General features: G+C 40.8%; 1 long non-coding RNA gene across 1 annotated transcript in view; it reads left to right on the top strand.

Moving 5' to 3' along the window:
* Nucleotides 45-24,354, top strand: part of LOC110395305 — a 35,591-nt gene continuing 11,281 nt past the window's right edge. Inside the window, exons 1-4 of the long non-coding RNA XR_002436324.1 lie at nt 45-2,807; nt 3,238-3,402; nt 11,160-14,940; nt 15,180-15,294. This is a non-coding gene — a long non-coding RNA (uncharacterized LOC110395305). The remainder of the gene's footprint in view (nt 2,808-3,237; nt 3,403-11,159; nt 14,941-15,179; nt 15,295-24,354) is intronic.

Consider the following 24,354-nt stretch of genomic DNA (forward strand, 5'->3'; position numbering starts at 1 on the left):
TGCCTGACCACTCTTTCAGAAAAGTAGTGTTTCCTAATGTCCAGCCTAAATCTCCCCTGGCGCAACTTGAGGCCATTCCCCCTCATCCTGTCACTAGTTACAATGATCTTAAAAGTCCCTTCCAGCCATTCTATGATTCTATAATTCTATGATCCTGTCACCTCCCTTGGTCCAATTCCAGTATTGAACAATTTTCTTGGAAAAAAAAAACAACAAACCTCCAAATATCTAACCAGAATTTCTCATGTCTTCTGCCTTCTTAGATCTTCATATCAGGCAGTTGCAGACAGCCATGATACCTCCTTCTAGCCTTTTCTTCTTCAAAATCTCTTAAAGAAAATTATGGTGTATCCACTCTGACAGATTGAGGCTGTTACATTTCTGCCTAATATCAAGGCACCCAGGAACCTTTGGGTAGCCAGACTGTGACATTACTCATTTCTATCCACCTTTTCATCTGTTTTTACCAGCTACCCATTCTCTTTCAGCAATATGATTTTAAGGGAACCACAACTTTCAATCCAGTTCCTAGCATATTTCCAACTATTCACAGGAAATTTCAGCAGCTATCAGGAGCAATGTTTGAAAAGCTGTGCCCACTGTTCTCATGTTATAATCCTCTGCATGTGGGTGCTCTCTTTTTGTGTACACTGGGTTGACCTCTGGAAAGATTCCTGTGAACTTCAGTGAGATTTGAGTCCAGCACTTCACATCCAATTTAGGAAGACTGAAATCCAAGTACATTCCCAGGAAAAAAGTTTGCCATTGGCTCACGCACTGTCAGGAATTTGATCTTTTTGTGTCTAAGGCTTGTTATGGCCTGGACTGCTCTACTCAGTACTGGGCCAGTTGTTTTAGCAGCCAGAAATGGGAGTGATTTGGGTAAAATCTCAAGATTCCTACATATCAACTACCATGATATGTAAGTTCACATGTTGAAATCTCAACACTGAGGGTGTATTTCAACAGTTTTGAGGGTGCAACACAAAACAACAATGAAAGAAAATTAGGAAAAATAACAGAATAACTGGAGGCTTGCGTATGTCAAACCCACTAAGTATTTTGCATTCTACTTACTAAACAACAGCTGGAGACAAGAAGTTGAATAGTCCAGATATTTCCTCACTGATCTTGAATATAAATCCATTTTTACTCATGATAATATTACAATTTAATATTCTAACACTAATTTCAAGATGATTTGCAGGTGAGGCCAATCAGTTCTTTTTAAGAAATATGTGGGCTCAGATATCTAAGGTGGTTGAGTAATATGCCAAGTAGGATTCATGCAGACTGACTGGGTAGGGCCTCAAAGCAGCATTGCTGATGCCAAAATGATGTAGAATCCAAGCTTCATGTCAGCATTTCAGGTCTGGACCAATAAAGCTGAACTTGTGTGGCTACTCCATGTGTATACAGCAGCAACCATGCGTCACTGTATAGGATGGGTATGCCTTAGGATCTTCTTCCTGCTAGGTCATTCCATTCCTTTATAAATCATAGAGATAATTGAATATCTAAGATCTAGTTCAATCAGATGCAACAAGTAAGAAGAGAGATCTACCTAGACTAGCTAGTGAGTCATATCTATCATTCCTTACCCATGCAGAATGGCACAGTTAGAACAAGAAGTTTTGAGGAAATTTACCCCAGGTTATCTCGCAGCCATATTATTCAAAAGTACGTTGGAGATGTGAGTCTAATACCATGCAAACAGCAAAGAGAATAGCACAGCCCTTCCTGTCTTAGGTGAGTCCTCTAACAAATGGTTAAGGCAGAAATGGGAGAGAAGCCCAACCATGACAGTGCTTTCATTCTCCAGATGTCAGTGTGATAGGCACACTCTGTCAACCCCAGAAGGGCCTATATCAGAACTGAGGAGGGGAGTGGCCTCCCTGACATGAGAACAGTGTGGGGCTTCAATGCTACAAGGGAGAACCTGAGGAGCTTGTCAGAGGAAGCACCAATGCCCAGGAATGTGAGGTACTTAGAAGGTTGTGATGATGCTTGGTTGTGGGTAGCTAAATCTGCCTGTGAAGTCAGTTTCCTCATTTGGAAGGAGCTCTGTTTTTCATATCAACTGATCAGTAAACAGAATATTAGAATTAAAATATACTGCATAGCACGTAAGTCTTCTGGGGAGAAAAGAATAATCTGTCTCATAGTCTTCAAAACTTGTGCAGTTCTAGTTGAATAATATTTAAAATCCATTAATCATTTAATTGCACATTTGTCTTTTAAATTGATGCATATTTTCCAACACCTTGTCATGTAGTAGTTTTTTATATTTTTGATATAAGAAAAAAACCCTTAACTACTAAAGGCAATGATTTTAGATAGTGAAAGAGAAAGAAAGAGAAAGTAGAAACAGCTCATCATTTCTCTGCCTGAATAGGAAAGTAGTTCAGTCTGATTATCATTTTATCTGAAAGTGTTGCAGACTTCAGGCTACGGTGAACCCTGGAAACCCTGTTCATTACACTTCAGTCTGGCAAACAGAAGCCTTTCTGTTCTCTTCATTCAGAAAGGCTTACTTCAGAATTAACAAGCTGATAAAATACGTAGCTATGAATTTTTATAAGAATCTGTGAAGGGTCACATCACCATGTTGTCATAGTGACAAGAAGTGCAGATGTCAAATACAAATCAGAAAGTGGTATATATGATGGTTTGATTTTGAAAAAGATTTTATTATAGCAGCGTTCAGGGAGCTTGGATGTTCTTTATTCCAACAGATTACTTAGACTTCAGCGGTCAGAAACTCAGATCAGAGAGCCACTGCACCCCTCAGACTGCTGGTTTCAGTGGTAAGTGAACGTGGCCATTGGGAAGGTACTGATGCGAGACAAGTGCTTAAGTTTTCCCTTTGCACTGTGACAAATTCCTCCAATGGACTAAGGCCCTACAGCTGCTTGATGTACACATAAACTTAAGAATAAACTTTCAGATGACTTTACTTGATGTACAGTAAGTGGAATGGTATTCTTGACAAATCTTGCTGCTGTCTGAGGGATATTTTTTAGTATTACCACTGACTGTGTCTCTAACATCTCCACTACAATCTGTTTGGAATGGAATTCCACTGTCCTGAGCAGAGTGAAGCCAAAGCCAGTGTTGAGAAAGGGAAATACTGCAATGTCAAATGACTCTAGACTTATTTTCCTTCCTTCCTTCCTCCCTTCCCTCCTTCCCTCATTCCTTCCTTCCCTCCCTCCCTCCTTCCTTGTGATTGGACAGAAAATTTTCACAGGTCAGGCCCTGAGATAGGTGATGGAGAGGCTGTACACCCCTGGTGGTACTGAAACTAAGTTGGATGAAGCCTCAGAAATCTGCTCAACTTCAAATGTAACACAGATCTGAGTGGGAAATTGGACCAAATAACTTCCAGGAATCCTTTCCAACGTAAGTTACTCTATGATATTTGTTTTTGTGTTATAAATTGGAGATACAAAGCAATGTTGCAGCAAGAGAATGTAAGGTTCTCCCACGCAAATTAATTGCCTAACACATTTCCCGCTTTGTTTTTCTCTTTAGATTTAGTGGCATTTTAAATCCTTTTTTTATGTTGACTGGTCAGTGACTGCAAGACTAGACTTCACAGAAATGTCAATGCATTTAAATTTGAATGTTCCAGCTTATCATCTCCTCTTTAGGTCTGTGAGATGATTGTTGCTCACACAGAGACCACTTCAGTCAGCAACATAGGGATTTCTGCTACAGATAAAAGTCACAGACTTCTCTGTGGGACAACTAGTCTAAGCTCATTTCATTTACACAATTCACAAAGAGCGGTGAGTAAATGAGCAGCTGCCATAAAGATCTACCTACTTTATTTTCCCAGTGGGATCCACTCTGCTAAAAGGCCAAAACCTGGGGACAGCTCCAAGACCAGCAGCAGGTACCTCTGCACAGTACATTGTACAGTATTTCAGTTGGGGATATCAGACTTCCCCACTACTCACTTGTTGCCCAGACATGCCGCATTCTGGGCCCTCAGTATCAACTGAAACATCTACCTCTGACATCAGCTGTGGCCCCTCAGACTCTGCAGTACCTTTCCTGGGTCTTGGATGTTATTTTGCATAATAAAAAAGAATAATATTATATATTACCTTTTTTAAAAAATAAAAACAGAGTAGTTGAAAAACTCTTACAACAGACAATATGAATGCAGCACATGTTTTGCATTAGCCTATGCTGCTGTGAAAAAAAAGTGGCCTGAGCTTTCCTGGAAGCCCTTGGAGATTCCTGCAGGGACAGCCTGGATCCAGCCAGCCTGGAGATAGGACACAAATTCAGTGACTGAAAATAATCATACTGGGCAGCTACACCAAAAGGAACTGAAAGGGCTCTAGAGGTCAGAATCAGTAAGTGGAATTCTCATGCATTAATTCACGTATGTTAACCTCCTCCACTCTATTTCCAGATAAATAGAAATACAACTCATTTACAAGATATAAAAAAGACTTGATAGAATGGCAAAGGGATTTTTCAAAAAGCAGCTTGACTCCAAGTGCTCAGAGGACATTATTTATAATGTGGTTAGCTGACAATCTGAATTAACTTCTCTGTATACGGAGTGACATATTTCTTCATCCAGACATTACCTTTAGTAACCTGGCTTTCTGCCCAGCTGTTTCAGATGGCATTTGGTCCAAAGCCTTAAATGAAACAATGATCACAGAGATTTCAATTTGAATCATTTCACCGTGTGGGGGATAGTAGCAAAGGCTGTAATTATTCATCAGTTATTGAATGACGCTCAGCTTGTGAAATCAAGGGAAACTTTCAGCTGAGAATACAGGCATTAAAGTGAAATTAGGAGTGATGGGATGTGGCCTTCGTTTTCTGTAATTGTCATAGCTGCTACCACAATTACGATCATTATTCTATACAGAGCTAATGCTCACGAAAAGGAAAGAAAGGACGAATGTCTGGCTAATCTGTTGCTGATAGCTTAAATGTGAAGTCTTGTTCAGAGGTCACAAGTTCAGTTGCAGCTCCCCACACTTCCGACACTTCCGCTGCTAGGTGAAAATCTTTCATGTCTGTTAGCAGTCTGAGTGAAAGAGACGCGTTTAAAGTTCATTCTGCAATGCATGTTGCATCCTTATTTTAGGATTCAGTGCCTTCATTCAAAGGGTTAGCACAAAGGAAAATGAAGATCTGTTAATGGCCGGACTATGAAAGGCGCAGGAGACTTTCACCAATTTCAATGGAAATTTAAAGCAGCAAATCCTTCAAATTCTTGAAGCCTTTTGTCCTTAAAAGCTTGAGTTTTGCACTCCATGCAAACACAAGCACAGAAAATCAGTACTTAAAGCAAGTATTCTACAGTGACTGGTGACACCAAGATCACCCCTAATAATAGGTTTCATGAATAATCAAAGACTTGTTGGCAATACATTGTATTCACTGTATCAAGAAGCAGGTTAAGGTCAAGTTCTTGGGCAATTTTACTACTAACTTCAGCTGTACACACCTCATTTTGAAGTATGATTTAATAAGTTATTTCAGTTTTACAAGACAATACTTTAAAAACGGAGTATTAGTGAGATCCGACCCAGGTTACAACTCTGCCACACCCTTGTGTAGCGCAAAAGAATTTTGATCTGTCAAAAATATTCATAGGGACTTACACAGAGTCATGATGTAATTGTGTGTTGGTGAAATGCTTAGTGTTCCAGAAGCTAAGGAAACATGGATGTGGGACTTTCTACGTGATTATGCTATCTTGGCAATGTTTGTGTTGTGGAGAATGACACTTCCCAACTTGGAAATAAAACGCAAGCCAGAGTTTTTAAGAAAAATGACTGCATTTCTGGCTCAAGATCTGTCGTGCCTTTTCCCACAGATAATAAAACTGTGCTTTGTAAGCTACAGATGTTGCTCGGAAAGTAATGTCTCCTATTTATTTCCATGGAACTACAACAGATACAAAGAGCACAATAACACTATATGATAGAGCAAATTGTAAGCTACAAAATACTATTTTTCAACATAGTTACTGTTGTTTCCAATGCACAATATTCATCTCTATACAAAGTTCCCTGGCCATAATTCACTTGTATTCATGTGGATGAACTGATTAAGACACTCCTCATTGTGTAGTCTGACAGCATCACATGGCCATCCAGAACATAGCTTGTCTTTCACATCACCATTGCCACTGCTGAATCACATCACCCATAGTCTCACTGTACTCACACTTACTCTCTGTCTCCATAAACATTTAGCAACCATCAATGAATATCAGTGGGTGCAATTTTATTCTACATGGGTGTTATTTTGTTCCACATGGGGGAATTCAGTGACACACCTTTGCCTCATATGCACTTCCATGTCAGATGTCATTTTGTCAGCTGTTCCTCTGCTGCCATCTGTCACACAGTAACAAAATTTAATGGAATATTGGCAGGAAAGTTCAACCTCTACTGCCATCCCACAACATCTGCTTCTGACATCATGGACCAATATAATAAAATAGGAGGCATTACTTTTGGAGCAGCCTTTGTAGGTAGGGCATGGAAGTGGATCATCAAGAAGGTTAGATCTTTCAAAAATTGAATCAAAACAGAGAGATGAGTTTGAGTTTCCTTGTAAAAATAAAGGGCAATTTTGCTTAGAGACACAGTGGTTTGAACATGCAGTGTGTCTTGAGAGTATAATTGAGCTTTCAGAATGTATTTTCCTTTTTCATTTGTAGCTCTTTTCCCTTTGTATCTATTTTAGGAGCGTCCATGTACAGTTCCCACCCTGTGACAGCAAAGGAGTCTTTATACGGTGTAGACTGGAACAGACTGCACTGTAGGAGGATGGTGGATTACTGTAGCCTCATATTACAAGAAAATTTAGCAAGTGCTTTAAAAAGCCAACGCAAGAAATAAGAGTAAGACCATGAAAAAAATATCTAGAAATATAAACCTGTGGGTTATTTTATTCCAAGAGCATAAGTAAGTGGAAAGAAAAGGAATGAGGATGGAAGAAAGAGCACACTACTACAAGAGACTAAACCCGTCTGAGTGATTTCCTGATTGCCTCATCATTAATCACATTAAGAGGACCTTTAATTAATTTTTCACTAAATCCTGTCCTTTTATTTTAAACTATTTTTAAATTGTTAATAAGTTAGATTAACCAGATACATTTGTATTTAGTAGATGGAAGGGGCAAGAAAGGATTAAAATATTATTTATGGCTGCTGAGTCTATCAGAGTTCTAGGAAGGGCCTAAAGGTTTGAGAGGGATGCAATACCACCTTCTCTGCGGTGTGAACCAGTCTATTGTTAATGCAGGTTAACTGACTGACTTACCCGGTGGTCACTAATTCTCCACTAACTGCTGGGCTGACAATGAGCAACTTCTACCAAAAGAGTAAGAAAAGAAAACCTGCCTGTGTCATTCAGTAGATGGTGCTCTTCCCTTCTGAAGTTGCAGCTCATGATGGTGCTGTCCTAGCTGCTATATTTCAAAACTAAATTAAAGCTACAATTCTTCTACCTTGTGTGCCACCACTGCATGATATGTGTTTTGCCAGCATTTGAGTATTAACCCCTGTGTCCAGGACAAGGCCTGTTTTATCTTGTTTACTTCATTTATTTAAATGTCCCACTTTCTCACCTGACAAAGACTAGTTAACAAGGTTTAGATCTACCAGTATTTTGCTGCTCTCCAGGAAAGAAAGAGTATACACATTGTGCATTGACTCATTTCCTCTCTAGATATGTGAGACCTACTCTTTTTTTCTGTTGAGATACAGAGCTGTTCTCAAGTATTTCTCCCACTCAGGCAGCAGTACTGACTTTTCTCATTTATCTGGCTTTCAAAGACCTTCATCTATACTGGTAGACTCCAGTGGGTTTATGAATGCCCAGGTCCTGACACCTGCCTTGAATAACCTTATTCCTGACCTGTGCTGGAGCAATTACTGGATATGGTCTAGTCTCCACTTGTCATCTTGCATCTTGGTTCCCATCAGAAGAAAATATGACTATATATCTGTTCCTGCCAAGTCCTTATTTTGGAGAAGTAAAACCCAAAGTCATGTAAGAGCATACTTCTACTCAGCCCGGAAACAAGCTGAGAAATAAAGTTTAAGGAGGCAGAAAAGCTGTAAACAAAACCCCAGGATAAAGTATTAAGCTTGAAGATCATGATGTAGCTGGAACTGCTGATAAGAGTACTTTCCATGTAAGGTCTCATGGATGGGGTTAATACCTAGAATGCTTTACTGAAAAGACAGAGGCATTTACTTTTCTTGTGTAAGGAAGAGCTGCTTGTTATATTTTAAGCCTACTTAATTTTGGAACACATTTCTAGTCACATGAAGGAGGAGGTAACTAGGAACAGCCAGTATAGGTTTACCAATGATTTACCATGCTTGAGCAACTCAATTGCTTTGTAGATGAGCGGAGAGGAGTAGACTGATTTTAGCAGGACTTTCCGCTCTGTCTCCCACAACGGCCTTGTATTCAGTTAGGATGTGAATGGTATGAGCGGACAGCAGTGTGAAAAATGTGGTTGAATGACTGGGCTCAAATGGTAGGAGGTAGCACATTTTACCTTACCTGGAGGCAGGTAACAAGCTGTTAGAGGGCACTTTCATCAAATTTGTGAATGGACTCAGTGTGAGGGGCATATCTCAATACCCTCAAAGGAAGATCTGCTATTCAGAGGCACTTAGACATGCAGAAGGAATTAATGAGATGACTGGAATCTTATGAAAATCATCAGGGACAAAAGCAGTCTTGCATCTGGAAAAAAAACTCTTGACTGAGTTGTAGGCTAGGGACAGCTGTGCATCATGGGAGACTGAGAGACCCCTGAGATACTTTCCAGCCCAAACTGCCCTATGTTACTATAATTCTCTGTAACATTACAGCTTGGTTTAAAAGTAGAAGCAAACATGAAAGATTACTGTGGTTGTTGGTGGGATTTTATTTCAGCCTACTTTGCAGAGGAAGGAGATGCTTAGAGAAATGTGCCCACAAGTGACCTGCAGCTGCCAGCATTGCCTGCTTCTTCGCTCCTATGAGAGGGAGAGCTTGGGCACCTGCAGTTGGGCTGGGGACAGGCCCTGGCAAGAGAGATATGGAGGCTGAGGGACCTTCGTAGTTCACACGTTGGCCTTAGCTCCATTTATTTTGCTGTATTACTCAGAGAGATTGGGACATTCTAGCAAAAGAGGAAGACTGGTCCAGGCTGTCGCTGAATTCATTGAGAGACTTTGGGTTTTCCTTTAAGAAGTCATTGCATAGCGTGCAGCTGGAAGAAAAGCTTCTCAGAGAAATGGAAAATTTCTATAAGAATATAAAACTCTAATGGGATGCTTCAGCTGCAAACTAATGCTGAAGGTTGTTTATTTTCCATAGAAAATGACTGCACCTGGTAATAAGGAAAGCAATATGCATGTTCAGGTTTTCGATAAAAGAAACCACATCTCCCTGACATTTTTTATAGAGTAATATAATCTCTATATTCAGCAGACTAACAGATACTGACCCAAAACATATTATGGCGTCACATCATAAATGGTGATTTAATAGGTACCACTTATTTTATTGGCATTTCTTGTAAATTAAATTGGTGCACATGCCTGTAAAATATGTTTTGCTATTTTGATTTAAAGTTACTAAGAAAGACCATCTTCCTTTACCTTTCCACTGCATTGCCTAGTGTGCTGCTCTTTCCTGTCATGGAGACTCTGCCAGCTGCTTCTACTCCCAGCTGGCCCTGCAGAAACGTTTCTGAACTATGCTAGTCTTCTGTCACAATCTGTCTGGGGTTTGCACAACATCCCAAGAGCAGGTCCCACCAGTCCACAGTGCAGAATACAAGCCAGAAAGCTATGACAACAGTTTTGGAATGATTGCATTACAAAAACAATTAGACCTCTTCTGCCTTTGCCCTAGTGAAAAACAACACCGCTATAGAAAAAAGTAATGCTAAAGGTGAGATATCTCTTCATCACTATAGCAGAGATAACAGATACTAGTTCTACTCCATCTCAGTCTCTAAAGACATATTTGCACACTTTGCACACCCTGACAGCCCAAACTAGATTATAGATAAGGTATAAATGTCACTTTCACTGCAGCATAGCACACTCTTCTAGTAATGTTTAGTAGGTACTGTGAAAGGGCCACCATGCAAGAATATACATGGATTCAGTTTATAAAGGAAGTTAAACAAAACTTGCCATGGATGCTGACATTTGACTCTCAGATTGGATGCAGTGTGGGCACCATCATGTAAATGAACATCATTTTCCAGGCTGGTTTTCTCATCCCTGTTCAGAGGTGAATATTGGATACAGTTCATAGTCTAGCAAAATAGTAAAAGAAGGTATCAAAATGAATATTTATTATGACCTATTTCACACTCAAAACAAAATACAGAGATGAATTTCAAAAGCTTCCTTAAAATGATCGCTTGGTATTTTGATTTTCGCTTTATCTGGTATTTGACATGTTCTGTATTATTCTTTACTAGTTAAATTGAACTAAACAGGATTTTTAATGGCTCTGACTAATCTTTATGATAGGGAAAAATTTCTACCGCGAGCAAGGGGAAAGGAGGCGGCACTAATTATCTCCAACACGGAAGAATTCTATGTCAAAGAAATCCAAGCACTGAAATGTATTTCCCGTCAAACTTGGCTCATTAATATGCTTATCAGTTGTGTACATATTCAAAGTATGTGTCATATCATACAAATTTGAGTGTGTCGGTGTCATGTGAATGTAATACACAAGCCTTTAAAAAAATATTTTTAATTAAGAGCCTTTTCAGAAATCTATTTACCCTGTTCTGTGATTGTTCTTTGCATCTCTCCCTCTTGCCAAGCCAGCAGGTGGGAGAAGGCTTCCTCTGCAATGCAAGATTCTGGTACTACCAGCAGGAAAACACAAGCAAACAACCTTTTTTTTTTTTTTTTTATCCTGAGTTCAGATCTCAAGAAATGTTAATGTTCATGTGTGTGGACAAAAAGACCCAGAATTAAAATGTTTCCCCTTTTTCTCCTTGGCCTCCCTTGTCTCTTCATGTAAATATTCCAAAATCAGACAACACAAACCATCTTCACAAGACCAGCCATTTGAAATAAGCATTTCCTTACTGTGTATGCTTCTTCCCCTTGTGCTTTTTTTTTTGCCATCCAGACCCGCATTCAAGCTGGTTGTACCTTCAGGCGGAGCCTTTGCTACAGGTTGGACAACCTACTCAGTCTCCATGGTGAAGAAGTAATGTGGGTCTTCCGGCAGGATTCTGAATTTCATCTCTCTTCTCTCCCCACCTGAAAACAGTGATGGCTTCTATAACTGAAGGACATGGCTGTGTCCAGCAAGCTGGAAGGCAAAGGGAAGGTTTGTGGGACATATGGAGGGAAGTGTCCCCATTTCCTTCATATCTGTTACAACATCAGGTCAGTTTATACAAAAAGATGCAAAGGTTTGCCTGTTGTCACCAAGCTGGTTTTACAGCACTGGGTCAGCGAACACATCTGGTAAGCGTGCCAAAATGGGATGCAGGTTTGTGTGGACTATGTCAGGTCTGTCCAGGGGATGGATTGCAGAGGCAGCACATTTCCCTGAAGCCACCTGCTCCCAGATTGCTGTCTGTACTTGACAAAAAGAACATACTTCTCAGAAGTGCAGAACAGGGAGAATGCATTTATTTGCCTAGTTTCATATTTTCCTCAGGCAAGATTTCATGACACCACTGACAGCTACTGAAAAAGCACAGGTCAGGGTTACTTGAAGGTACCCGGACTCCTGCAGATACTTTGGGGTTTTTTGCATAGGTAAAATAAAAGGGTGATTGGAGTCGTATAAACAGCAATAGTTTACTCCCTTCTATTCTGGCTTCTTATAGTAATCCTTACAAACAGTCTAGAAAATACTGTGGAGATGGGATTTTTAACAAAAACATGTTGAATTAGAGCACTTTATTTCAACACTACATGCTCTCCCCAGGTTTTTATCATTTGTGCACTGTGAAGCAACTTATTACCACACTGGAAGCTGAAAGCTGGCTAGTTTGGACCTACATTTCTGTAAACATACAACTTTTGTTTTCTAACCTGCAGCCCCCTGCTTTTAGCTGTCACACTCCAGCTAAAATATCCCTGGTGTGAAGGCTGACAGTTGCCTTCTACTCTCCCCAACATGTCTGTTTGTACTGCTTTCTGTGCAGGGCCTCTAACCCAAAGCAGACTAATAGGTTGCATGACAGCTTATTCTGGTCCTTATTGTAGTTACTCACTAGAACACATACGTACACTTTTCTCTGCCTGCTGTCTGAACAGGTATAATTTCCTGTCAAAGGCAATGCTGACAGTGAGCATGCAGGGTCTACTAGCTTTAAATTAGGCACTACTTAAAAATATGTTAGTGCCCATGGAAGACAGATGCTCTATCACCAGTAGACATTTGTTGATTATGGTCAACTCCCATGGTCCACCTGACTGATGTACTTCTAAACATTTTAGATGTCTAACATTTAAAGCTAAGACAGAACTGACTAAATGCATATGGAGCACGGTACGTGTAGGAGAACTGCTCTTACATCATTCCTGGTTATGCCTATGCAATTTTAAGACTTTTTGAAGTTCTGCTGGTATCCAAGCTTTCAAGAGAAAATAGCAACATCATTGTTATTATTTTCAGCTAGATAAATTACAAAGGACATACTAAAAGATAAACGTACATCCTCTTCCCTCCCAGACTGCTGACTTCTCAGTATAAAGCTAATCTGGCCAAACTTTTGTTTGAGTTAAGAGACTGACAAATCTATGTTGAGTATTTTTCACATTTACAGTTGTCTTTCACCTACTAGCATCCAGCAGTTCATATCTACTTTCTTTGAATTCCCTAAATAGGTACAGAAGGAAAACCCTTCCTTCCATTTTTAAGCTAAACAGCAGAAGTGCAAGTCATAGTCCCAGAATGTTTGTTTTATCTATGTTAAATGTGTACCAAACTGAGATCAGAGACTTATTTGGGATGAGGAATTACGGTAGCACTCAAATCTCAGTCACCTACAACCAGCTCAAGGCCTGGGCTGAGTGCCCCCAGCTGGCAGAAAAAATCATCATTTGGGCTGCTTCAGCCTTCAAGTATCCTGAGTAATAGGAAATGGAGGGCATTTAGCATATAAGACAAGAGAGCTCTGACTCTGAGTTAAGGGACAGCCGTATGGAGGCTTGCCTCTTAAAGTGTTGTAGTTCTTCATGTCTATAGAAATGACAAAAATTAATTACTTTACTCAGTATTGGCTTAATTTTCCACTCAATAAGCTAGCCGAGCAGAGCCAGTGTGCTCTTCTAGGCTTTCATTTCTAATTAAAACTAATGAATTGTCAAGAGAACAACAGATAAGTCATTGATTGAGTCATATACCAGATTTCTAAGCAAACAGGCTATTTGGTTCCCTCTGGGAAAGAGTTCAGCAGCATGTCATTCATAGAGGGTGTTATATTGACAGGTGATATTGATAATTTTGTTATGCAACATTTAATGCTAAAAATGTTTAAGATGCTGTCAGAGCAGAAGCTGAAATCTACGTAATGTTATATTTCCTGTCAATTCAGAGAGAGAAAACTTTGTAACCACTTATGTTCACAGTTTGAAACTCAGCAATGACAGCTAGCTCACTTTAGTCAAGAAGGATGTGTAACTTTTCCATTGAAAGCAAAAAGAGCACAATTTGAGACTCCACCAGGGAAGATTTGTTCTTGTGACTGGTTTGGATGATATAGAGACTACTTTTTGCTCCGTGTTTTGTGTTTTGTGTTTTTAAATATCCATAGCTTATGCATATCTTTCAGAATTCAGCACCATGCCCTAGCAAGTTAAACTGCTGATCCTCCACAAAGAGAAAATATTGTAAGTAGGTGTCAGAAGTGGAGGAAAGAGAAGTGTGCCATCTGGAATTTCCACAGATTCTAAAATCAGGCCAATCCTGCAGCCTCTATTCAAGGGAAAATAATCCCATTGGTGCCAAAATGACTTTTTTTAGTCAGTAAGGTCTTAGTTGGACCGTATTTTAAAAGTCTAAGCAACAAGATTAATGGTAAAAAAAAAGAAAAAGAACTTCAAAGACTTTGAAGTAGTCAGTTCCATACTTGTCGCTGACAAAATCGTTGCAGGTTTTAATGCAAGGCTGTATTTAAATGCATCTCTCATGACAAATTCTTAAAACAGAAGTATGAGGGCAGAGACGCAATACAGGATGGACTCAGAGTCCAAAAGGAATCTCTCCTCCTTTGTGGCTGGACTGCAACACCTCTGGTACTCCCAGGGTGATGCAAAGTATGTCATGATTCAGTTTAAAAAGTCCATCTCATTGCAGGAAAGATAAAGTGTTGCGTGGCAAGAAACCCACTTTAGTTTCTGTTGTGGTTCCTTATGGTCCAAATTCTCAAGCAATGTTTGGTTTGATCTTTTGTATGCAGTTCTGCATCTGAGAAGAGTTGTTTTCACCATGAACTGCCGACCATTAACAGTGGGGGCTTGGGGACACAAATTCTGTCTGCATATCTTGACAAGTGCAGCTGTTAGTTGATGCAATATTTTGAAAGAAAAATTGAAATCTCAGTAGTGTTCGTAGTTTTTGCACTGAGAATCTGAAAAGCCTTGATTTTCTTGGGTACAGAACCATTATTCTTATGTATATTTAACTACTTTATTTTGCTAGAGTATAATATATATATTCCTGTGTCCTAGTGATCCTTGCAGAGATCTTTTGGGTTTCCTTTCTGCTTTATTCATTCTTCCTTCTTTTCTGTATTTACTGTTCCTTAATCTTTAGCTTTGTTGCTGCTGTTGTCACAGGAAAAGAAATTTTGGAAGAATACATCAATATAGCCCTTTATTGAAGGCGGAAGGACAGAGAAAATGCAAATGAACATGAACAGTGTCTCATACTGGGAAAGGAACAACCAGTAAGTTAAGAAGAGAAAAAAATCTCATTTTCTGGTGGAGGGTTCTTAATAAAATAGGGCATAATACTGTAAGATCCCCTTATGTTTTTTTTAAGCTAATTGCGTCTATTTTGAGATGTCTCAGACCAAAAGCACTGACAGAACTCTCATCCCTTAATACATAAATGTCACTCCTATTATTCAGCTGCGCAAGTTGAAAGCTGATAATACGTGTTTCAGCTACATGTTATCTTCAACAGAAACCAAGACTTGGATACATTCATTATTCATTGTTGGACTATGAAATACCAACATGATACAGCCATGAAAGAGCTTACTGAAGCTAAAGGACAACACTGTCACGAGAATATACAGGTAGGAGCCAGCTATTTATAACCACAACAAGAAAACTAGGAGATTTGTAAGCATCAAAGTTGTGAAGTGCTGGTATGCTTTCCCACAGGAAGACTGAGTGAGAAAACTCTAATTGCACTTAAAAACAGCATTTGAATACTTTTCAGGAGGCCTCACACAGTAACATCACGACTTAGAGTCTATGACCCAGGAAGATCCTTGGATCCTACCCAACCTGGAGAAGGGGAGGACACAGGCAAAAATTCTGCATTTTTTCTTTTCATTCCTCCTTTTTTTCCCCATTTTATCCATTTCTTTTCACCCCAGTCTGACTTTTCAACACTTGTTACCCCCTCCTTCTCTCTCTATGAGGCAGGAATAGGTCTTGCTTGAAAAAGAATGTAAGTTGTGATACATGTTGATGTCTGGCACGGCAACGTGTCCCAGAGTGCCGGAAAGAACTGATCAGAATTGCATTCAACCACATGCGGGCACTGGAGCTGGCCTCTCTCTGTGCTTTCTTTCCTTGGTGGCAAAGAGCCACGTGCTAGGACAATGCCTTCATTGTCGGAACACAAAGGACAAAATGGTATGTTTAGCCTGATCGGTAGTGAAAAAAATCACTTGTGCTTATCAGATTGCAAAGCCTTTTCTGGGAACAGAAATTTGGAGCTCTCCAGAACTCAAATGAAAAAAAAATCTTCAATGAAAATAGCAACATTTGGGCAAGCCAAAATAAAGTGGGGTAGCTCCATGTTTGGAATCATGGTCTCTGACTAGTTGCTGTCACAATTTCATTCATGTAACTAAGTATGACAGAGCTGAGTGACACATCCAGAGAGCTAAACTGTAAGAAAGCAACTCTCTTGTCATTAAATACTTGCTTGAAGTAGTTAAATCCTTACTGCCTAGAAAGAGATTTCTCCTTGTTAAGAAGGTAGGTATGAATTAAAAATACAGGGATTTTAACCCAGGGCAAGACTAATCCAGTGTACTCTCTTACACTTTTTCAAGCCAGAGAAGTTGACAAAAGGCTGTTTCTGGTTAATTACTCTCCAGGACATTTCTTCCCACTCCAAGCACTTCAGATAGAATGCGTGTCAAATCATGACACACAGAACAGTTGGATATGTGTGTCTTACTGAAATTTTGTCTGGAAGTCACAGAGAGACAATAAATAGGGAATGGCCAATGTGTGTATTAGTTGTAAAACTAACCAGGCTTAAAAGAAAACACTTAAGAAGAGGACTGCCTGATGCAGTTGTTGGGATCTGCAGTTCAATGACCTTGGCAGTCTCCTTCACTCTTCTGTTACTTCCGGGTCTCTGTAAACAACAGTTTGATAGTTACCAACCATCTTCTATCTGAGTATGCTATTATATACTGCTGTTATTTTTGTTTGTTTTTTTCCCTTAAGCTTCAGTAGTACCGAGTTTTGTGCCAAAAAGCCCTCACAAGCAGAAAACTGTCATCTGCACTCCTTGTCGAGCTCCAGAAATAATCTCTTCATACCCAATGTTTTGCTTTTCTTGGAGTATAGCTTATTTAGTGCAAGAAGAAAACTTCTTCAGTGAGTAGATCCAAAACTTCACAGCCTTCCTCCTAGCGTTGTCTTTCTAACCCTGACTTCCCCATCCCAACCACACTCCTTGATACTGATGGTCTCCAAGATGTGTCTCCTGAGGGCTTCCTTCCTTCCTGTAGAAAGGCTGTCAGGGTCAGCCAGCCAGCCCTGACCATAGCTTTCATCTTTTTACGTAAAGCAAAATATCCTAAGTGCTTGTCTCTGGTTTAGCTGGGAGAGATAGCACTTATGTTTTCTACTCCACCCCAAATAGCACTCATCTACATGCAAACAAGCTACTGCATTTGGAGTGTATATTTGAGTATTAACCGTAGTGTTCTCTAAAAACCTTATGTCTAAGTACACCTAACTATTTTTGCTCTTCAACAGACCAAAGAAATAGCTACAGTGAACTAATAATTATTTTCTCTGCTTTTTTTCTATTTTTTTAAATTATTTTTCTCCTTGCTAGTTCTATTTTGCAATAACTCAGTAAAATTCCTCCAGTGTAATTCACAGCCTTCCTTCAGCATGCAAAAAAATGTAACCTCTGGGTATTTAGGGCATAATCAAAGTCATAATCAGTACATTCATGAGGAGGTTCAACAAGACCAAGTGCCGGGTCCCGCACTTTGGCCACAACAACCCCATGCAACGCTACAGGCTTGGGGCAGAGCGGCTGGAAGACTGTGTAAAGGAAATGGACCTGGGGGTGTTGGTTGACGCTCGGCTGAACATGAGCCAGCAGTGTGCCCAGGTGGCCAAGAAGGCCAATGGCATCCTGGCTTTTATCAGAAATAGTGTTGCCAGTATGAGTAGGGAAGTCATTGTCCCTCTTTACTCAGCACTGGTGAGGCCCCACCTTGAGTTCTGTGTCCAGTTTTGAGCCCCTCACTGCAAGAAAGACATTGAAGCCCTGGAGCGTGTTCAGAGGAGGGCGACAAACTACTTGAAGGGAGGTTGTAGTGAGCTGGGTGTCGGCCTCTTCTCTCTTATAACTAGTGACAGGACGAGGGGGAATGGCCTCAAGTTGCGCCAGGGGAGATTTAGGCTGGACATTAGGAAATACTACTTTTCTGAAAGAGTGGTCAGGCACTGGAATGGGCTGCCCAGGGAGGTGGTTGAGTCACTGTCCCTGGAGGTGTTCAAGAAACTTTAGATATAGTGTTGAGAGACATGGTTTAGTGGGGTTATTGGTGTTAGGTGGATGGTTGGACTGGATGATCTTGTAGGTCTTTTCCAACCTAGCTGATTCTGTGATTCTATGATTCTATAATATCATGCCACTGGCTTCCTAATGACTAGGGTAGGTCCTGCAAGCAGTGACTCCTGCTGGCTTCAATGTCTGAAAGATACCTTGTCTTCGTTTCCATCCTGGAAAAAAATATTCGTTACCGGTTGTCCCACTATACTAATTAGATCCATTTTGCTACTTCCACAAAAAACAGATAAGGAAAGTGTTTAAACCTGATGGGTATTGTTTTATTTGGCAGTCTTCTCATCCCAGCGGCTGAACAGCTAGAAAATGAAATTTGTGAGTGGATCACAAAGCTGCCTACTACAGCCTGAAAGTTTTACTACTGATTTTTATAGGGTTTTGTAACATACATAAATCAGTCAGATAGAATTACATGCAGCCCTTAATCTGTTCTCTGTATATTTGTAGACAAGTCTAATGTGTGAAGGGTTATTTTTTAAGGATTTAGTGATCCTTCATGGTAAAAAGGCATAACTGCACAAACCAGGCATTGATTTCCCCATCTGCACCTGACCCTTTGGCAATGTTTTCCTCATTGGCACAGAAGTGCTGGACCTGGAGGAAGCATTTCAGGAGGATACACAGACCATATAAGCCATTTGGTTTGATGAGGGAGCCACATGCAGTACGTGCGCTCACCTGTTTTTATCAGTACATTCATGCACCTTGAGGATGGGAGAAATGAGAAGAAACCGTATCACAGCAGTGTGACCCTGACATGCTTCCCAGTCTGTAGGCACGGTATTGCATCAGATCATAGTGGCACTGCCCTTGGCAACACTAGATTCCAGGAAAAAAAGAAAAAAAAAAGGAGGAAGAAAATGAGAAGTGAAGTCAGCCAGGGATGCTGAGGCTCCGGGATGCTGTTGCAGAGCCAGGCCTTGGGCAACTCATGCTGTCTCCATGTCCTTTCAAATACTCCTTGGCTGAGGTCATGTGGGACATGAAGGGTGCTGGAGCTGGCCTAGGAGCATTAAGATGGGACACTTGGGACAGTGAGGGATCAAAAGGCTGGAGAGAAAGATGGAGTTACACAGGCTGACTGTGGTCAGTGTCTACAAGTCAGGGAAAAAAATGTTTGTACAGTTTGATGGGTGAGCCCAGGGTAACAAAAAGAGTAGTATGACACAGACAAGAAATTGGTGAAGGAAATAGGACCATACTAGCAATGTTGTCCTTTAGATTTGGAGGGACCAGAGAAATGAGGTTGGGAGAGCTGAAAAAAGGAAAAAAGAAGAATATGGATGGAGAAGAAAGGGGAAAAAAAGAAGTAAGCAAGGGTAAATCTTAGTAAAATTGGGGGGAAGACAGAAAAAGTTGGGCACAGAAAGTTTATCCAAGTGTCAAAAATAGGCTTTCAAGTACTGATTAAGACAACATCAAGCCTGGTACTTTTGTTAACAGTGAAGAGTTAAAACTTCATAAAAAGATGTACTCCTGTCTTGTGCTAACTGATGTTCTTTTAGCTGCATTAAGATAGCCCTTGAGAAAAGCAGTTATTTCATTATCCTTGAGCTGACTGAGCTCACGGTCCCCTTAGAGGTAGCAGAGCGAGTTTTGAACGGATGAAGGACAGAGCAATGTCCAAGCTAGGGCATGGACTAAAAAGCAGTGTTCAGAGAAAGGAGATTCAGTGACTGCCATAACCCTGGTTTTATTTCCATCCTGCAGTGGGCTTTTCTACTCATCATGCTTTTATCACCCCTGGCAGTGTAGGTATATGGGCTGAGATTCGGGTTTAACTTCTTCAGCTGCAGCAACAAATTCTGGTCCCTACTAACCTGATTCACGTTTGAACCAGTAACCCAGAGCTGAGAGGCTGCCTCGCTCATTAAAAATTCCCTGCGCGAGTTTCCTGACCCAGTTCCAAAACCACAGAGAAAGCTGTTTAAGTTGCTTCTCAGAATTCATGTCATAAAAGATTTAGGCAACATATGGAATATTTATTCATGTAGGGAATTTAAAATTGCTGCTTTATTAAAAAAAAACGCATCTGATCTCCAATACTGTCCTTATTTTACAGCTATTCAGCAGTTACTGAAAAAGCAGGTGGAGGAGGAAAGGGGGAAACTGGGACAAGGTCTTGAGCACTACTGCAAGGACCTAACCATTTCAGTTCTTGTGCCAAATTGTTTTAATGAAACTGTTGATTTTATTTTCTACTTGCCTGTGAAAGTCAAAAGGACACGTTTATTATTTCAGCTATATTATTCAGCAATTTCTGTAGAAAGAATTTATCCCATTCTCTACACACTCATATTTTGAATTAATCAGAGAACAATTTCTCACATTTTTGCTTGTGCAGAATGTGCTTCATTTTAGTCAGACCCACAATGCATGTCACCGGGGACCAGTCCACTGAAGACACATCAGCTGTCCTGATTTGCACTAGCTGCAGCTCTGCTCCACACTTTATATATGAAAATGAACAGAGGATCACAGCTTCACCACAGCTCTTGGCTTCAGTCTCTATAGAAGCCCCCTCCTATTACAACTGTACTGTACATCAAAATCTTCTTGAGGAAACAGAAAAAAAATAGAAAAGCAGCAGCATCACTGCAGACAGACCTCAAGCAGGCTGCAGGCTTGCTCCAGGACTTTTTTTTGCAAGAAATCTGGTTAATGCCTGTACTCTTTGGCAGATGACACAGCACGCTGGTCAGGGCCTTGGTGCGACAGAGGCAATAGACCTCTGTCCAGTTATAGGTTCAGACAAAGAAATATGTGAGGCATTAAGAGTTATCACAGGAGGAATGGTATTGTAGCCTTCCAGCCATCAGCATCCTCACATTTCATGCGGGAGTTTGCCTGGATTCTTCCCAAAGAGAGGAGTGCTAAACAGCAGAAGACCCACAGAAAGATCATAGAATCATAGAAAATCCCAAAATGGAAGGCACCAGTAAGGATCACGAGATTCCTCCCTGATGTCTGCAGGCAGGCTCACCTCTGTGGATACAGAGCCCACAGAAGCAGTGCTGTCGCACAGGGACCCCCAGCCACATATTCCCCATGCCCTGGCAGCCTCCCCACTCTGCCCCTGCTGTCCTGGCATCGGATGACTGGTTCCCTCTTATTTCTGAGTTATTCTGAATAAGTCTCATCTGAAGCCAGAGGGGGATACATTTTATTTCTAAAATTTTCAGCATGGGAAAAATGCAGGAGCTGTGCAGTGGACCAGAACCCATTTGAAAGGCTGATGTCCCACAAACTGATTTGTAGCTGAGATATTCCCAAAATAGTCTAACCGAGGTCATGTCATAATTTAGATAAACATCTGTTGCTGCACCACAGGAAAAAAATCAGCCATGTCTACCAATTTTCTCAATCAAAACAAATAAAGCAGTCTATGCCATTTTAAGCTTGATAGACTGAAACTAATCCCAGGTAAAATACTTTGCAGCTCATGAGAGAGTGAACTAATAAAATAATTAAGAGAAAGTGGTATATTTAATTCTGAACGGAGTGCAATTATGAAAAACTAACTTCTTATCTGTCGATAACATTATGAGATTGTGTGCAAAACCTTTCCGGGGTTGTTGTAATAGACTGCAGGATGTTTGATGTGGTAGAGCATGGCATTTTGATTAAGAAGCAGAGTGGATTAAAAACTGGCTGGTAGGTCTCAAAACATAGTGCGGATTTCTATTTTAATGGTTGCATTTCTACTGATTCCCACAGAGATCAATTTTAAGTATTATGCTGTTTGAAATGGTTCCCTACCACTCTAAGGAAATCCAATAGTCTGTAAATTAAAATAAAATAATCATAAAATCATAGAACCATAAAATACCCCGAGTTGGAAGGTATCCATAAGTATCACTGAGTCTAACTCTTAATAAAATAAAATAAAATAGTATAAAATAAAAAGAGATTAATACATTATGAAGAAAATAGATCTCTGATACAGAACAATATGTATCTGAAAGTAGATGTGAAGCAAGCAAACAGCATTTGAGTGTAGCCTATAATAAAGGTAAATCTTTACAAGGACTGCACGTGTAGCACTGGGGAGTACTGGAGGAGGGTCTGGCCGTCTTGGTGCATCATCTGCTGAACATGAGCTTCACAATGATGGTGACAAAGCCGCCTGATGTTACCTTTGTTCTCTCCTGACTACAAAAGTACAAAGCAAAAGAAGTTTATTTTATGCCTACAGGGAGGTTGCTGCTAAAATGTTTTTCTGGTCTGATACTTACAAATTCAAGGAAGATGCTGACATTGGAGAAGATTCAGGAAAAAGACAAAGAAATTTTTGATGGATTGGAACACGTGTCTCATGAGAAAGCAATCAAGGGATTTAGCTTATTTTGTTTACTCAAAGTATGTTTGGCAGGGACTTGTTCTCTTTTTTAAATATGGGGAACTGCAATTAGATAGTCAGTTTCAAGATAGCAAACATATTCAAAAGCTGGAAAATAGAGCTAGCCAGATATATGTGTTTTTTCACATGGTTTCCTAGAGATAGCAAAGTCTCTGCAAATGAGGATGTCCCTCCATCTTTCAGTTCCATCCCTTGTTTTCTCTTCTCCTCTCCCACCCAGGCAAGTTTTAAATGTTCAGCACGTTTCAGCATGTTTGCCCAGTTGCAACCAAAGATACCAGAGTGAGGCAGTGGGAAAATCTCAAAGATACGGCAAATCTTCAAGCGTTCTGACAACAAGCAACAGGGCAGAGTTCTGCAGACTGATTTACGCTCTTAAACAAAGGAAAGCAGCTACGATGATGCTTCATGCCTTGAGTGCATATGTTGGCTGGCCAGGCAGGGCACACACACAGCCTGGCCAGCCCGTGCCCCATTTGGCCTGGATGAGATTTTTCTGAAAGCCTGAGCAAGTGTATAACAAAGACTGAATTGGAGCAGTCCTGTGGCTTGTGTGTCACAGGAGATCAGTGGAGAAAACAGTGGCAGCAGCATTTCTGGTCTCACAGTCTCAGCATCCATTGAACTCAAAGAAATGAAGCTTGTGGAAAAAAGAAAATGAAAAAGAAACCGTAACCTATAGGATTGTCCAAGGGAAATAGCCATGTCAGAGAGTAACAAGCAGTGTGAATGCCCTGCTCCAGCTCAACAGGGGCCAGCTGAGTCTGGCTGTGCCCTGCCCTCACTGCTCGGAGCCGAGTAAGTGTGGCTACCTGGGAAGTTAAGAGAGGTGCCTCTGGCATTGTCTCTCCTGAGGCCATTTTAGCAGGCTGGGCCTTCTGTCTCAATAGCACACCAGTATCCACATACTTTGAACCCAGCACCCAGAAGATGCCTCACAGAAGACCTGTGGACACCTGTCCTGCTACTGTTGGCTTCTCTTGCACTACCTCTCTGCAAACACCAAAGGGAAGGGGCTGCTGACTCTGTTCCTGAAGAAACTATGACTCAAGATGCTGAATTTCACCTCACACAGGCCCAGAAAGCATAAAGTAAATGCAGAGACCAGTTTCTATGCAGGGAGAGGAGGATATTTACAGAGATTGTTCCAGGAAGAAAGGAAAAAGCTCTGGGAGTGGTGCGGGAGAGGTGTCTAAACACTGAATAAGGTTTTAATACTATTACATCTGCCTGAATCAACAGAGCCAGCCAACAGTATTACGGAGTTAAATACCACGCCGATTTCCCTCATATCTTTCTCCCTCTGGGCCTGGCCTTTACTCTTCCATCTCTGCCACCTGCCTTCTGCATTCTGTGCTTTCTTTTCCTACCCATGTCTGTTCTGCCTTTCCTGTCATAACCCCACATGTTCTCCAGAAGAAAATACCAGCTGCTCTTTGGAAGTTCAAGTGATGGGTTGGAAAAAAAAAACTAAGCTGAAGCCAAATATTTTGTGATTGCTAAAAGGCACTAAACCCTACCCTGGAGACGCACTGCTTTCAAGCTCCAAGGCTTTCTTGTCAAAGCTGCTGGCCAAGGCAAAACTTACATTTGTGAAGGAAAGGCTGGTGGTCTGCATGTCACTGACAGCTGGGATGGTGCCAGTTTCTCTGTGTCTTGAATAGAGCTGAAGGCAGTGCTCAGGCTTCACTCTGCCTCTTTCTGGAAGCCAGAAAGGACTTGCTTTGGAAGCAGTTATTCTACCTAGTGGAAAGTACACAGCCATTTCCACTCTGGGAGGTGTGTTAGTGAGGGATCAGACCAGGGTTCTCGGCCCTTTGCCTGAGTTTGCATCTGATTATCCTTGTGGCCTTAGGAATATTCCATAACTGAAGTGATGTGGCTTATACATTGGGCCTCTGAAGGGCTTTGGGGAGGGGACTTCAGTGGGGATTAAGC

Source organism: Numida meleagris, chromosome 3 (assembly GCF_002078875.1).
Source record: "Numida meleagris isolate 19003 breed g44 Domestic line chromosome 3, NumMel1.0, whole genome shotgun sequence".
Taxonomy (NCBI): Eukaryota; Metazoa; Chordata; class Aves; order Galliformes; family Numididae; genus Numida; species Numida meleagris.